The following is a 10,128-nucleotide window of genomic DNA, read 5'->3' on the forward strand; positions in this document are numbered from 1 at the left end:
CTCCACGGGCCCCCTAGCCCGAGCAGCGCCTGGGGCCACCTTTTCCCCCATCCCCCACTGCCTATCTCCAGCCCGGAGAAGGACCTACCCGGGGGTTCCCAGGCGCGGGACGAAAAGCCACCGCATCCCCAACTCCTCACTACCCCCCGACCCCCTCCCGCGCGCCGTCGGCTTGGGCAGTGCGGCCTGCGGCGCTCCGGACAAGATTTGCCACGTCCGGGAGCCAGAGAACCCCTCTGAGGTACGGACGCATAATAAATACCGTGTGGAATGTATTTACTCTGCTGCCCCTAGTTAATTTTCATACCCGCACAGCGCCGGCCTGTGGTTCCTATTTACGGGCGCGAGGCGCCATCCCTTGAGAGGGACTCCCCGCCCCCCCTTTTTTTTTAGAGCTTTAGGATGGATGCAATGTGTCATTAAACCTGAAAAGGGTTGTTACTTATCAGTAATGGTGTTCTCCACAGGCCTTTCTCCTCACCTGCGTGGACACAGGTACCACCTGGATGGTGGATGGGGGCCTGGGGTGCCCGAAAACACCTGGGGTGGGGGTAGTTCGGTAAGCTCTACGTGGGCCCAGCAGGAGGCAGCTGAGGCATCTCTGGAACCCCCAAACCACCGGAACGCGGACTCCGAGGACCACCCCCTCCACCACCCGGAGGCTTGCGGCTTTTGCCAGGCACCCCTCTGCACCCCGGGGAGGATTCTTCCTCCAGAGAAGCCTAGAACAGGAAGGCTTAGGGAACCCTTAAGGAAAGTTCCTCCTCCTTAAGCGGCCCCCTCCTTAGCGGCGGGAAATGCAGTCTCTCCGTTGTGCCATTCTGGGCGCAGAAAGGCCCTGTGTTACTCAGCTCTGAAGCAACAGCCTTATCTGGGATGATTTCCCATCTGCATCTCTGCGAAGCAGGGTCTTCCTGCACAGGACTTATCTTGTTGGGAAGCAAAGCTGTGTGCTGGAGGCAGGCCCAGGGAATGGAATGCTCTCTAGGCCTTGTGTGTTCTTAATGACCCATAACAGAGTCTTCAGAGGTGAAAAACAAAACCCTTCAGCCCCTTAACCCTTTCATGCCCATCCTGGCTTGTGAGAATTCTTAATCTGGCTGTGGTGTCACACAGATTCCTCTCTTGATTTCATCCAGGAGCTGCCAGATTCACCTCAGCCCCGCCATGCCAAAACTTGAGTCCGGCGTCCCATCCCTGGGTGGGTAGGTGGCGTTATCTCCTGGCAGCCCTGCAAGGACTTGGAGTAGAGCACTAAAATGTCCTGAAACTGTGGGCAAAATTTTGAGCATGCATGCATTTTTCTAACGGGGGAGGTTCTTGAAGGGATCTGAGATAGCTACAAAAGTTTAAGAACCACCTACCAGCCATTTCACCTTTTCCAGGTCTTATCCCTGAGCCCAACTTCATTATCAGGAAGAATCGGGCTACCCCAAAGAGGTTGTGATTAAAACAATGAGATAATACTTTAATATTTGTAAACTGTACAAGGTTCTACAAAGATAAATTATTAATGATGCCAAAGATGGCTTTGTGTGTGTGTGTGTGTGTGTGTGTGTGTGTGGGAGGGGGGGTGACACATACGCACACATGCGTATTTGTGAATTGGTGATACAGGGGAAGTGTGTGTGGGGATCACTGGTATTTTACTCTTCATTCTTAGGAAACTTCTGTTCTGAACCCCCTCATTTCTCTACCTTGGGGCCAAGTGGGATTGATCTGGAATGTTGCCCCTCCTCTTTGAAAATCAAAAGCCTCCTTGGGCGGTGGGTGGTGGCTCAGGGGTATGGGCAGCAGGTTTTCCTGCTCAAACTCCTCTGGTCCTCTGGAGACTCATGGCCTCCCTTGGAACATAGTAGTCATTTGCACAAAATGGGTGCTCAGTACACCTTTGTGCAACAATCAAATCAATGACTGGGTATTAAGTGGTCTTCGGCCACCTCCACCTCCCTTCTATACTTGCAAATGAAAGAGGGCTCTGGACCCTTTCCAACTTAAACGCGTTTATTAATAGGTGTGGAAGCCCCTCAGTCTTGAGGAGCTCAAAGATTAAAATAACCAGATTCTAGGATGTTCAGCATCCCCATAAAGATAGGGATGAATGAGGTGAGAGTTAATTCTCTTCATCCACACACTAAGAAACTGCTCCCAGCTCCTGTAGCTTCCCTTCAGGATCTTCCCTTCAGGATCTGGATGGTTCCTGCTAAGGCCACACTTTCCTCAGACTGCTCCACAATGACAGCACGATGGGGACACCAGGGCTGGGCCATTCTGCCTGATATGGGACTTCTCAGATGGTCAGTCTTTGCTCTGGGCTCCCCATCAACCTGGCTAAGACTTTCTCAGAGCTGTGCTACATCTGAGGGTCTTCCTACCCCACCCTTGTCCTCCCTTCCCTCTCCTTTCTCCTTGGTCAGACTTGCATCACCCTCTCAAGGCTCTCCCTGCCTATTCCTGCTTCCTCCCTGCTTGACCCTTCACAGATATTTTCCCCAGTATATCTCTTGAACTTTTAATTACATCTTGGTGTCTGCTTCTGGGAGGACCTGAACAGCTACAGGGACCAATACTCAGACTCCCACGCTCTCCATCATTTTAGGTAGGACCCTTGTGTGTGCAGGGCCATGTAGAGTCAAGGTTGGAGCTAGAATCTCTTGGTCACTCCTTTGCCTCCAGAAGGTTCTAGGCATCAGACACCTTCTGTGCCCCTGTAGGGCAGGGTGGCCAGCTGCCACACTCTGATGGTCATGCTGCTTGTGACTTGCATTTATTTTTCCAGTTGTTCCTGGGTTTGGTCAGGCTTATCTCTGGCTAAGGCTTCTGCTGTCCAAAAGCCTGACTGTACCTACTAGCTTGCCTGGCTGCTCTTGGAAAGTCAGTCCCAAGGCCAGATTGCTTTCTGAGATCCACAACTCTTTTCAAATGTCCAATCTCAACACAAATCTGAGAGCCAACCCTGGAAATCGACACTGAATCAAAGGCTCCCCAGACTTCTCTGCCTGTGGCCAGGGTAAGCTAGGAGGCTGTGAAGTTCTGCTCTGTTAGAGACATGGACTGAAGTCAGATTAAAAGAGGGGGAATCAAGGAGAGAAAGCATCAGCAGAAGACAAAGGAACTGCTGGCAGGAAAGGCAGCCACCAGCCCAAAGACAGATGAAATGGAGGGTTGTTTTTTTAAAGGTGGGGGGCAGAGGTCATTAGCTTGGAGAATGTGTCATATTTGATGTAAGGAAGGTGGTAATTTGAGGTTGGAAAGCAAAGCCTCATCCACACTCTGGCCTGGGAGATGCAATCTGCAGATATTCTCTGCTGGGGAGAAAGGACAGACCCACAAGTAGGAGGAGAGTGGCCAGGAGAGATGATGCCTTCCCGGCTGTTTGAACACCACCTCTGTCCATCCCTCGACCTTTCTAAAGAGGATACATCTGTGAGCTCTCACTTCTCCCCATCACTGGCAGCTCTGAGGGCTCATGGGACTGAGGCCAGCACCCAGTGGCCCGGGCTGGAGAGCTTCAGCGACAGCCAGTGCCACCCCTATAGGCTAATTATTCTTTTCCAGAGCCAACCTTTCATTGGTGGCTCTAGGCTGTAGCCCCATGGCCAAAGGTTTATGGGACAGTGCCTTTGGTCATAAAGGGGTCAGGGGGTAACTACAAACCCTCTTCAGTTCCTGGGAAAGTGGCCAGAAGCACACATTACCTCTGAGAGTTTTGTCATCAGGGGGCCACTGGGCACTGTGCTTTTTCCCAGTTCTGGGGTGAGGAGAGGCCAGAGTTTGGGGGGAGACTCCATGAGAACGTGTTTATCCTGCGGTCTGCATTCACTCCTACCACCCCCAAACATTGATTACAGATGGAAGAGTGCAAGGGGTCAGCAAACAGCCTGCTGGGAGAGCTGTATCTGACCAGTGCTCTAGCTCTGAACATGCTAGTTCAGAGTGCATTGTTGCCTGGTGCCCTCAGGATCAGAGTCCTGCTCAGTGGTCTCCTCCCAGTTCCACCACCCCAGACTCTTCCCTCCAGCTGCAACCAACTTCTTCCAGTTCTCCTGGCTTTTACGGGGCTTTCTTCTAGCTGTGTCCTCAGCTTCAAACCCTCCTATCTAACTCCTACCCATCCTTTCGCTTTCAGCTTAAGCTCCAGGAAGTACGGGCAACCCCCACAGTAAACAAAGCCAAACGTTTTCTTTATCTGGAGCCTTTGCTATGCTAATGGGCATTGTGAATCTTCCGGAGTGTTGAGGGGCACCAATCTTTTCCAGCATTTGGCCACAAAAGGCCTCTACCTACCTCTATATCTATTAACCCTTTCTCAGAACTGGGTGAGGAGTTTGGGAAATGCTTTGAGAGAAGCGAAGCTGGTAGGGGCAAGGGTTTATTTCTTAGGTCCTGCTTTTTAGGTAGCGGCCTAGAAACCCCTATTTACCCTCAGGACTGGTAGGGGGAAGAGTCCCTCTCCTGTTGCCTGACTTCTGTCTTCCTGTAACCCATCAATGGACTTACTCCTGGAGGGAGAAACCAGAGTAACTGGCCCAATCTCTTTCTTGTCACAGTGGCAGGATCAGATCCAAGTTTTAGGGCTTTCTTTAAGAAAACCAGTGCAAAGGTATGAATTATAATTTCTAGGGCCTTGGAAGGGACCTGTGAAAGTAAAGGACCCTTGATGGTAAGCTTTTTTTAGCATTGAGGTAGAATCCACACCTGTACGGAGGCTTAATTATGGGTTTATGTGTAGCTCAGACATGGCCATATGTTAAGTGTGGGTCAAGTACGTGGTCTATGGATGGCTCTTCTTTGGTGCTTTGGTATAGCTCTGCCAGGCCACGGTCCTCTTGCTTCTTGGTCCACAGCCAGCCTGCAGTTTGTTCTCCTGGACCAGGCTTCACACAGGCAAGTGCATCCTTCGAGGCCTGCAGACTGGTGAGGGCAGTACCATATTGGTTGAGCAGATCTGTTTGCCCCCCAGATCCACCTGCTTTCTGTGGATCCCATGAGGCTGATCCTCTTGGACTGGATCACTTGGGTGGCCTTGGCCACTGATTTCTAGTTGAGTTTGGCCAATGAGACATGCACCAACAGGCAGTCTGGCTGGCAGTTGTCAAGAGGCGAGGTATGGATTTCCCTGTCTGGGCTGCATTTTGGAGGGGGCTACATCCTTGTGCTCACAGCAGCCCTCACCTACAGCTCTCTTCTATTCTTCCAACAGCACCTACCCCTTGCCCCTTCAGTCCAGGGCCTGGTAGCAGCTTCCTGCTGTTGCTGGTCCCAGGGCACTTTCCTATCCCTTGTGGTTTCTGTAATCTGCCCACACCTCTATAAATAGTCCCTTTGCTAAACTCTTCCCAATTAACCCTCTTGTTGAATGGGCCATCCGATCCTGCTGGGGCCCTGCCTCACACAGACAGCATTTGTGGTACCCAGGGAAGTCCCGAAGTCATTTCACCAATCGCAATGAGTTCTCCATTGGTCAACTTGAATATGCAAATATTAGGCTTCAATTGCTTGGGATGAGCTTTCCAGAGCAGTCTTGAGCTTGGCTGTGGACCCTCTGACTTACCCCTGTCATGGCATTTAGCACTGAACTGTCTTATCTATATGGGCTTCCCATTCCTGAGTGAAGTCCAGATGAGCTTATGGAAGAAACATGACCCCTGCTCCCCAACTTTGTTTATTTGAGGGAGAACAACGTCATAATTTTGGGGGTATGTGATAGAATTGCCCAAAGTACATAAAAACTGGCCATGTAAAAGACGAAACCTAAATGTTGGTTCCAGCAGTTTCCTGGTAAATGCTTAACAACTAGCTTCCCCTTCCCAAAGCCCTGATATGTAGCATCTGTTGATTTCCATGATGTAAAAATGCCACAGCCATGGCCAGTCTGGAGCTACTCATGCAATAGATCTGACTGTGGAGCTGGGAAGACATGTGCAGTAGCACACCATTAAATAACACTTCTGCCACGCAGATATGACAGATTAACTAACCTCAGAAACACAGATATTACTAAACTGTAAAAGTCATTATGAAGGTGTGAGTTATGAGTATTTATTATCTTTGTTTTTAACATGGTTTATTCAATTTTAAATTTTAAATTATTTTAATTTTAATTTAATTTGTATTAATGACTGTTTAACAATTGGCTTACAAAACTCCTGAAAAATTAGTGGTTGGCTCTTACAGATGGGTACTATCCGGTTCTAGCACACCACTGAAGGGTTCTATTTGTTCTGCAGCATTGGAAAGAAAAATTAGTTTTCATCAGGATAGAAAACAAAAACAAAGAAAAGCTACGAGTATTTCAATTGCGCCACCTTGTGGCATGACCTAACACTACCACACCCCCATTATCTGAACGCCCCCATTTTGGTCAGGTTGTAGCTATATCTGTGGTGACCAAGTATCCTGGATTGCCTGGGACAAGTCCTGGTTTATACCTACTACCCTGGTTTAACTATTAATTGCATTCACTTTATGTTATCAAAAATGTCCTGGCTTGAACAATAAATGATTAAGTCACCTTGCTAGATTGTAACTTCCTTGAGGGTAGGGACTGTTTTGTTTGCCACTGCATCCCTCTGGCCAAGTACGCAGTCAACTGAGATCAATTGAATGAACAGTGAAAGTCAGGGATACAAGAAATGTTTCCCTGTCTCTTTGGTTACATTGATAATGATTGGGATTTGGAAGTCTTTTCAACGTGTAGAGATTTTTATTGTAATGTGGTTGGCCCTGTAATCTCTGACCCTGCTGTCCTCCACACAGAAAAAGCCATGCGGATAGACGTCAGAGCCTTGTCTCCTGGGGGCGTGCGGCAGCCAGAGGGTGTTGGTCTGGCCATCTGGTGAGGGAACAGTTGAGCCGTGTGGGAGCCCAGCTGGCACGGGAATCCTTGGCTGTCCCCGGCAAACAGCATGGGGAGGAGAGCTGTGGGATCAATAGTAATTTCCTTCAGAGGAACGGTGATGTAGCCTGGTTGGCAGTGGCATTGGGCTTTCCCTGGCACAGAGGTCTCTAAATGCACTTGGCCCTCTTAGCTAGGAAATGGACTTGCAGTAGAACGCTGCACAGGGAAGGGAACAAGGACAGGACTTTCTTGGCCTGAACCCAAGAGAGGTTGCCAGGTTGGCTGTGGAAGCAAGCTTTCTCTGTGCCTGCCTGTCATCAGCATAAGCCACGTAGACACTTTGAGGCACTGACAGAGTGGAAATTGTGTAAGCTGGAATGGTCCCTTGGGCCTGCCGGCACCTATCATGCAACATCCATCCACTAAGCACTTAGAGATAGACTTCTGTGTGCCAGGAACAGTGCTCAGATGGTAAATGTGATCCCAACTTCTCGCTGTGAGGAATTACCTGACGTTTCTGAAGCTGTCCAATCAGTCTGAAGTGGTTAGGTAGTGGCTAGGGGTATAGCAAAGATGGGTCAGAGCTGCCAGTGGAAGGATGAGCAGGAGTTTTATTGGACAGAGTTATAGATGTGGTGCTGCACTGCCTAGAACCTCCTTCAGGAGTGCGGGGATGGCTACCTACTCAGAATTTCCCTTAGCTGATGAGTGCTGAACTGTTTTACCCAATGTAATGACCCCCTCCTTGGGGACCAATTGTATTCAATTGGGAACTAGTCTATGGGAAGGGGATACAATGGCTCACCCCCTTGCCTTAATTCTGGATATCTCTGAAGGGCCATCCTAGCTCCAGAATTTTCCATGGGGTCAACTGAGGCCTCTATTGCAACTGCACAGTAGCTCGACTTCTCTTCTGCCCCATCTTGCTGCCCTCACAGGTGTTGTTCCTAAAAGTACCCTTCAGGAAACCTTCAATATGCTGGTCTCCATCTCAGGACGCATTTCCCAGGCAACTTGGGAAATAATCCAGGGATGGGGAGGGACAGCAAACAGCACGCAAATGAGCATGGAGAGTGGGCAAGCAGGCATGACCTGGGATGATGCTGAAGAGTCCAGATTTCCTTCTGTGTGGGGGATGGGGTCTGAGATATGGACCTGGTGGCAGTGATGGGATAGTGGCAGAGAGGAGATAGTAAGTACTAGGAAGTTCAGGGGAGGGAGGGCGTGGTTAGGATGGATGTAAGAAAAATTAGGAAGGAGACCGTGGGTACAGAAGGTATCAGGGAAGTCTGTCGTCCAAGTAGTCTAAAGGAAAAACAGATAATCCTGGGAATCATATTTTTAATCCCTGATTTTTGGTGGTCTACAAGGATTCATGGCATAAAGGTCTTGCATTCCTATGGTTCTGACCGAGGCGTGGCCTGTAAACATTACTTGTAGCTGCATGTAGTAAGCATTCAGTGGATACCTTCATTTTCAGTCCTGCAATTTTGGCTTCCTTGCTCTAATTTGCACTCCTTTATCAGAAACACTTGATGAGTATCCATTTGGTGCGTGGGTAAGGGTAAGTGGCGGGGGCAGGGATGTTGGTGGTAGTGCTGGGGTAGAAGCCACTAAAGGACCCCTGAATGGAGTCCTTTAGAGATTCAGCCCTCTCCTAAAGCTATCCCACATGTGGGCCAACCTAACAGAGGAAGCAAGCTTGCCTTTATCACCTCCATTTTCCAGAGAGGGAAACTGAAGTCTGGAGAGAAACCGATTTGTCCAGGTTACCAGGGACAGCTGGAGGCCCTGAGCCCTGCCCTTATAGGGCCCCAGCCCTGTGCCCAGCAGATCACATGACATGATGTGCAGGTTTATGTAATTTCCGGAGGCTTACCCTTGTTGCTCCTGCAGCTGGTTCTCCCGGTCTCCCCAAAAGGTGTGAAAGAAGGCTGTGACTTTGGGGCGTGGAGCCAGAGCTGCCAGGAACTGCTCTTGTTTGTTCCCAAGCGCACCAGAAAGGCACCTCCCTCTCTCCTCCCCACTGATGTCAGCCAATGACGTCCGGGCTGCATTCAGGCCATGCTGTCATTTGTCCCATGCTCATTCAGCTGATTAAAAGTCATCAATTGTTTTTTAAGCCACCAGCAGGCGAGCCACCAGGCACCATTTGTTATTGCTCGGCCATGCTGTGAGATGCTGTTTAAACTCACTGAGCAAAGCTTGCGGAAACTGGAGGCCAAAGCGTTTTTGGAGGAAAAAAAATAGGAGAGAAATGAGTGGGCCCACATCTCTGCCAGAAGGAACAATCAAGCCCAGCAGCTGAGGGGTTGGTCCCCCTTTTAGCAACTTCCACAAGGACATTTTCAGGGGCCTTTTCTCTTTGGGCAAGAGCCATAGGGAGCCCCCTTTATCTTTCCTTGGCGAAGTAATCACTGCTGTGGCTAACAAATGGTGCATTTGAGACTTTTTACCTCGTTGCCGTGCCTCTGAGTTATCCAGATCCTTGCTTTTTGGCCAGGTTAATGTTCCCAAAACACAACTCAATGTCATCCTTCCTCAAACACCTTTGCTCATTCCATTGCTTATGGAATGAGGAGTAAAACTGTTGCTTGGCATTTGAGTTCTCCTCAGGGTAGCCTAGGTCTCTCATCCCCCGCTGCCCTTGACCTTCCCAGCCACTGTGCTTCAGTCGAGTTACACCTTTCGGCCTCCCCCAGACATGACCCTTGTTTGGCTATCTTCATTCATGTTGCTTCTATGTGAAATGATGCACCACTGCCCTATCCCCCTGCTCGATATACTGAACCTCGAAGATCTTTCGGGGACTGTTTTGGAACCCATCTCTGTCCTGGTGTCTTTACTGAGGCCACAAGTCTATGTCCTCTTTCTCCTCTTTCAGTCACATGTGCAGCAGATGCTATGGATGCCTCATCCACATCCCCCTGTGCTCACCATTTCTGTGCACACAGCTTCCAGCACCTGTGTCCCTTCACTTAGGGGCTGTCTCCAGTCATCGGGCATGCAGGCAGGAAGTGCTAGGAGATTAATGTTCCCTGGGAGTAGCCCTCAACCAATGACTGCTGGGAGCTGATAGATTAACACTACAGATCTCTTGCCTGTGGTGGAATACTCTGCAGTGAACGTTCTATGCCAACTCTCAGAGGTCCACAACTGGGCACCTCAGTTGCCCACAGCGGTAACTTGCTCATTGGTTGCCTTCCTTTCCCTGCCTCCTTCCAGATAAACCATTTGCACTCAGGTTCTAGGGGACCTAAACTCAGGAAATATGTCACTTGTTCCAG

The 10,128-nt window shown here is 49.7% G+C and overlaps 1 long non-coding RNA gene across 1 annotated transcript in view; it reads left to right on the plus strand.

The window, feature by feature from the left end:
• The first annotated feature begins 8 nt into the window (after positions 1-8).
• The window catches only part of LOC112484909, a 12,727-nt gene continuing 2,607 nt past the window's right edge, over positions 9-10,128 (plus strand). The window contains exon 1 of the long non-coding RNA XR_003048296.1: positions 9-241. This is a non-coding gene — a long non-coding RNA (uncharacterized LOC112484909). The remainder of the gene's footprint in view (positions 242-10,128) is intronic.

Source organism: Pteropus alecto, unplaced genomic scaffold (genome assembly GCF_000325575.1).
Source record: "Pteropus alecto unplaced genomic scaffold, ASM32557v1 scaffold28, whole genome shotgun sequence".
In the NCBI taxonomy this organism is placed as follows: Eukaryota; Metazoa; Chordata; class Mammalia; order Chiroptera; family Pteropodidae; genus Pteropus; species Pteropus alecto.